Raw genomic sequence first — 6,436 nt, 5'->3', positions numbered from 1 at the left:
GGGTTGGCAGGGAACCTGGGGGTCATCTAGTCCAACCCCCTGCAATGCAGGAATCGCAGCTCAAGAATCCCTGACAGATGGAACTGTGCCCCTGAAGGACCAGGTGCACAGCCTGGGAGCCATTCTGGACTCACAGCTGTCCATGGAGGCACAGGTTAAATCCGTGTCCAGGGCAGCTGTTTACCAGCTCCATCTGGTACGCAGGCTGAGACCCTATCTGCCCGCGGACTGCCTCGCCAGAGTGGTGCATGCTCTGGTTATCTCCCGCTTGGACTACTGCAATGCGCTCTACGTGGGGCTACCTTTGAAGGTGACCTGGAAACTACAACTAATCCAGAATGCGGCAGCCAGACTGGTGACTGGGAGCAGCCGCCGAGACCAGATAACACCGGTCTTGAAAGACCTACATTGGCTCCCAGTACGTTTCCGAGCACAATTCACAGTGTTGGTGCTGACCTTGAAAGCCCTAAACGGCCCAGTAGACCTGAAGGAGCTTCTCCACCCACATCCTTCAGCCCCACAGACACTGAGGTCCAGCTCCGAGGGCCTTCTGGCAGTTCCCTCCCTGAGAAAAGCAAAGCTACAGGGAACCAGGCAGAGGGCCTTCTCGGTGGTGGCGCCCGCCCTGTGGAACGCCCTCCCATCAGATGTCAAGGAAATAAAAACTCTCTGACTTTTAAAAGACATCTGAAGGCAGCCCCCTGCTTTTAATATTTGATGTTTTACTGTGTTTTTAATATTTTGCTGGGAACCGCCCAGAGTGGCTGGGGAAACCTAGCCAGATGGGTAGGGTATAAGTAATTAATTATTATATTATTATCATCCAACCTCTTATTTAAAAAAACCCTAATAAAGGAGAGTCCACCACCTTCTGAGGGGGTCCTTTCCACTGTCAAAACAGCTCTTAATGTCAGCTCTTCCTAAGGTTCAGTCAGAATTCCCTTTCTTCGAATCCATCGGTTTGGGTCCCCCCCCCCCCGGAGCAGCAGAAAAAAACCTTATTTGCTATTTGGTGTAACATAAAAAGAAGAGGCCACTGATTTTTAGGCTAGGGTGGCCCTTTCTCCAAGAGCTTTGAGGAACACCCAGGGGCAACTTCCCTCAAAGTATGGCAGCGCCTGGGTAATCTGCATGCCTCAAATGCTCCGATAGGAGACGAGGGTCTCCCAGGAAATTGTTCACTGCATTCACACCCCACCTTTTTCTCTAAGGAGCGCCAAGTGGCGTACGTGCTTCTCCCACCTGCTCCTTGAATCCCTTTAACAATCCCTTGCAAGGTAAGTTAGGCTGGGAGTCGGTGAGTGGCCTGAGTCCACATTCTGCGACCTTCATCCCCGACTGGGGATTTGAACCATGGTCCCTCCCAGGTCCTAGCCTGACCCTCAAACCACTTGGCAACATTGCCTCTCTGCTGGAAAGAAGACGGGACATTCTACCTAGGCAGAGAATGGGGTCTTAATGGACGTAGGCGGCTGCCCCATCTTGGGAAGAAAATGTCAAGAGATGCAAGTCCAGGAATCTGGGTGGATGAGCTCGGAAAAGTCCTGGGAGTTCCTGAGACCTTGATTTAATAATAATAATAATAATAATAATAATTTCCTTTGGATCTGCTATTTCCGAGGTGGTTTCCCGGATTACATTTTGGGGAGGTGTGTTGCTGCTGGCTTGGCTGATAGAGCTTTTCAGTGGCCGCCCACCGAGAGGAAAATCGCGTTTCCTTTCCCCCCACTGAGATTTAATCTCTGCGTGGGAATCGGAATAGCCCTTGAACGATGATTTGAAGCATCCTTCCCACAGGCAGAAAAGCTTTAAAATGGGAGCGATGCTTCCTGTATCTCCATGTGTGTAGCGATCTATTTCATAAAGTGAATAAGGTGTGTTTCAATGCATCCTTCCCCCCACCCCCACCCCCAAGGCTGGCTGCTACATGGGGCAGCTTCACTCTGCATTTATGGCCTGGTGATTTATGGCTTCTGGTGTGGGATCTGAACTTTGCTGGATAAAGCCAAATACCCATCTAATCCAGCATTTTTCTGGCGTCGCAGTGGCCAGCCAGATGCCACAAGCAAGACTTGAGCACTAGAGCAATTCTCCCCTCCTGGGGTTTCCTGGGAACAGGGATTCAGAAGCATCGCTGCGTCTGACTATGGCGGCAGCGCATAGCCATTGTGGCCAGGAGCCATCGATAGCCCCCTCCTCCCTGAATTTCTCTTCATTTTTAAAGCCATCTCGATTGGCCTCACTGTCTCTTGTGGGAGGGAGTTCCACAGTTGAACTAGAATAGTAAGGTAAAGGACCCCTGGATGGTTAAGTCCAGTCAAAGGCGACTATGGGGTTGCAGCGCTCATCTCACTTTCAGGCCGAGGGAGGCGGCGTTTGTCCGCAGGCAGCTTTCTGGGTCATGGTCAGCAGGACTAAAGCGCTTCTGGAGCAACGGGACATTTGTGACGGAATCCAGAGCGCACGGAAACGCCGTTTACATGTTTTTTGTTTTTTATTATACTTTTCAGATTAATGTTTCATCAAATTTACAATCACCTTAACATTTCAAAACTTGACTTCCTTTCCCCTTTCTGTGGCTCCTTAAATTTATTTTTAATACCTTCTGCATATCCAAATCAACTTAATTTGCTCATTTATTCATCCATTTTAATTTTATACTCTTATAAAACTGCAGGTTGTTAACAATAATCCTGCTGGTGTTTTTATCTGTTTACAATTTATCTGTAAATATTCAATAAACCATTTCCATTCTTTTATAAAAAGTTTGTTATCTTGACTTCTTATTCTGCCGGTAAGTTTCGCCATTTCTGCATATTCCATAAGTTTTTGTATCCATTCTTCCTTCTTCCTGGGACTTCTTTCCATTTTTGGGCAAGCAACATTCTTGCTGCTGTAGTAGCAGACATAAACAAATTTCTATACAGGTAGTTCTCTCCCTAGAATTCCCAAAAGAAAAGCTTCTGGGTTTTTTTTTAACAAAAGTTATTTTAAACATCCTTTTCAATTCCTTATATATCATTTCCCAGTAAGCTTCAACCTTTCTACAAGACCGTGCTGTTTATAGTTTATGTGCTGCATGAAGAACTTTTACCTGTCCTGACTCTTCCAGCTTCATTGGACTCAAGTTCCCACATTACGAGGGAGGGTGAAAAACTACCTACTTTATGCCATGCTTAACGTAATCCTCAATTGTGTCGCCTCTTCCTTGCCCGTCCTCCACCTATTTTTCAGAGCAGCAACTGGTATGCCTCATTTGATGGAGCCCAGACCAAGTTTTCTTTTTTCCCTTTTAAAAATAATTTTTATTAAATTTTCTGTTTTACAATTTAGAATATTCATTTAGACAACCTTAAAATATCAATGACTTCCCTTCTTCTCTTTCCATGGTTCATTTAGCATAGTATAAATCCCTGCATATTTTATATAAACCATTCAGCATTCCATTATTGCATCCATCAAAACTTATTTACGCTGTTGAATTTATCTTGGTGCTGCCAACGTTTTCAAGTGTACACAATTTTCCCCCATATATTCAATAAATATTTCCCAATCTTCTTTAAACATATGTTCTTCTTGTTCTCTTATTCTGTATGTTAGGTCCGCAAGCTGCACATATTCAATCAGTTTAAGTTGCCATCAGTGGCGTAGCGTGGGTTGTCAGCACCCGGGGCAAGGCAAGTAATTTGCGCCCCTTAACCGGTGGATTTGCGCCCCCTAACCCATGGATTTGCGCCCCCTAACCCCCAGGTGTTGCGCCCAGTGCGGCCGGCCCCCCTGCACCCCCCACGCTACACCACTGGTTGCCATTCTTTGTTTGAGACCTCACTCAACCAAAGAGAGCCAGTGTGGTGTAGTGGTTAAGAGCGGTGGACTCGTAATCTGGTGAACCGGGTTTGATTCCCTGCTCCTCCACATGCAGCTGCTGGGTGACCTTGGGCCAGTCACACTTCTCTGAAGTCTCTCAGCCCCACTCACCTCACAGAGTGTTTGTTGTGGGGGAGGAAGGGAAAGGAGAATGTTAGCCGCTTTGAGACTCCTTCGGGTAGTGATAAAGCGGGATATCAAATCCAAATCCAAACTCGTTTTCCATTTGGGGGCTACCAAACATGGGTTGCAGTGGTGGCATGCATCAGGAGTCAGCAAACTTTTTCAGCCGTGGGCCAGTCCACGGTCCCTCAGACCTTGCGGGGGGCTGGACTATATTTCGACAAAAGTAATAATAAGCGAATTCCTATGCCCCACAAATAACCCAGAGATGCATTTTAAATAAAAGGACACATTCTACTCATGTAAAAACACCAAGGTTTGACTGTGTAGTTACTTATCTCCTTGCCCCTGTGGAGATGGTAGCACCAAAACAGTGCCCTCCTGTCTTGCACCCTCTACAAAGCCCTGAGGAACGAGACCATCACCCCACTCGTACTAACCATCCCTGGGCGCTCAACCACTGCCACAATGTCCTTTCTTCTATCAGATCAAAATGAGCAGATAACAGCAAAGGTTGCTAGGTTCATAGCAGGGCCAAGCAGAACAAGGGCCACTAACTGACGGCTGATTCAGGACTTTGAATTGTGCTTTTATATCAAATTTCCTTTTCTGCGGATACTGTAATACTGCATATGGGACCGCCTCTCCTGGTCTGCCCCGCAGAGGACCTTAAGGTCCATGAATAACCATCGTTTAGAGCTCCCAGGCCCTAAGGAAGTCAGACTATCCTCCACCAGGGCCTTCTCAGTGATGGCTCCGACCTGGTGGAAGGCTCTGTCCTACGAGACTAGGGCCCTGCAGGATTCCATCGGGTCTATAAGACAGAGCTATTCCGCCTGGCCTTTAATTTGAATCCTGCCTGATCTTTTATTTCCCTTCTTTTCCCTCCCCCTCCCCTTTTATGAAGATCACCCGCTCTGAGACCCCACAGCTAATTCTCCCCTGGTCTCCTCGCTGGCCCAAGTAGGACTAATTCAGCCAGCTAGCCCTGGGGATTATCTAATGCTTATTTCCCCTAAATCGATTTTGGAATTTTGTTGTTATTCATGTTTTTATACTGTATTTTATGCTGCTTTTATAATTGTTTTAAAGTGTTTTAAATTTGTTGTTAGCCGCCCTGAGCCTGGTTTTTGAACTGGGAAGGGCGAGGTATAAATAAAAAATTATTATTATTATATTCTTACAGTGGTACCTCGGGTTAAGAACTTAATTCGTTCCGGAGGTCCGTTCTTAACCTGAAACTGTTCTTAACCTGAAGCACCACTTTAGCTAATGGGGCCTCCTGCTGCCGCCGCGCCGCCAGACCACGATTTCTGTCCTCATCCTGAAGCAAAGTTCTTAACCCGAGGTACTATTTCTGGGCTAGCGGAGTCTGTAACCTGAAGCATCTGTAACCTGAAGCATATGTAACCTGAGGTACCACTGTATAGGTTCCTAGCAGGGGCTATCAGAATAAGGGCCACTAACTGGTGGCTGATTCAGGACTTTAAATTGTGCTCTTATATCAAATTTGGGGCTACCTTTGAAGATTAACTGCAATTAATCCAGAATGCGGCAGCTAGACTGGTGACTGGGGGCGGCCGGCGGGACCACATAACACCGGTCCTGAGAGATCTGCATTGGCTCCCCGTACGTTTCCGAGCACAATTCAAAGTGTTGGTGCTGACCTTGAAAGCCCTAAATCGCCTCGGTCCAGTATACCTGAAGGAGCGTCTCCACCTCCATCGTTCAGCCCGGACACTGAGGTCCAGCTCCGAGGGCCTTCTGGTGGTTCCCCCCCTGCGAGAAGCAAAGTTACCAGACAGAGGGCCTTCTTGGTAGTGGCGCCCACCCTGTGGAACCCTTCAGATGTGAATAAGCAGCTATCCTATCTTTAAAAGGCATCTGAAGGCAGCCCTGTTCAGGGAAGTTTTTAATATTTAACGCTGTACTGTTTTTAAGACTTGATTGGGAGCCGCCCAGAGTGGCTGGGGAAACTCAGCCAGATGGGCGTGGTATAAATAATAAATTATTATTATTATTATTTTTAAAGATATTTATTGAGTTTTCACAAATTATAAAATACAAGCAAACACACACAAAGACAAACAAGTATAATTTCAAATCCTTATTCTCTTAAACCTTACTTCACCGACCTCCTCATACCTCCCCTTTCTGCATTCCAATTTCAAATATTTAGTTCAGCAAATCCTCACCTTTAATTTAATCTAATTGTAATCCTTTCTTTTCTTTTAACCTAATCTTTACAGCTGTAATCTGCTGACTTCTATAGCCGCCACATTTTAACACTCATTAATTTTACAATGTCTCTTAAGAGAGATCTTAAATTTCTTCCAATCTTCTTCCGCCGTCTCTTTTCCCTGATCTCGGATTCTGCCAGTCATTTCAGCCAAATAATAAACTATTATTATTATTATTATTATTATTATTATTATTATTATTATTA

The 6,436-nt window shown here is 45.9% G+C and overlaps 1 long non-coding RNA gene across 2 annotated transcripts in view; it reads left to right on the top strand.

Moving 5' to 3' along the window:
• LOC309515112 overlaps nt 1-6,436 on the top strand; it is a 136,074-nt gene that overhangs the window by 119,000 nt on the left and 10,638 nt on the right. The window lies entirely within an intron of this gene.

The sequence above is a fragment of the Podarcis vaucheri genome, assembly GCF_965113315.1.
Source record: "Podarcis vaucheri genome assembly, chromosome: 12".
Lineage (NCBI taxonomy): Eukaryota > Metazoa > Chordata > Lepidosauria > Squamata > Lacertidae > Podarcis > Podarcis vaucheri.
Note: the sequence above shows the minus strand (reverse complement) of the source record. Positions and strands in the feature narration are given on the sequence as shown.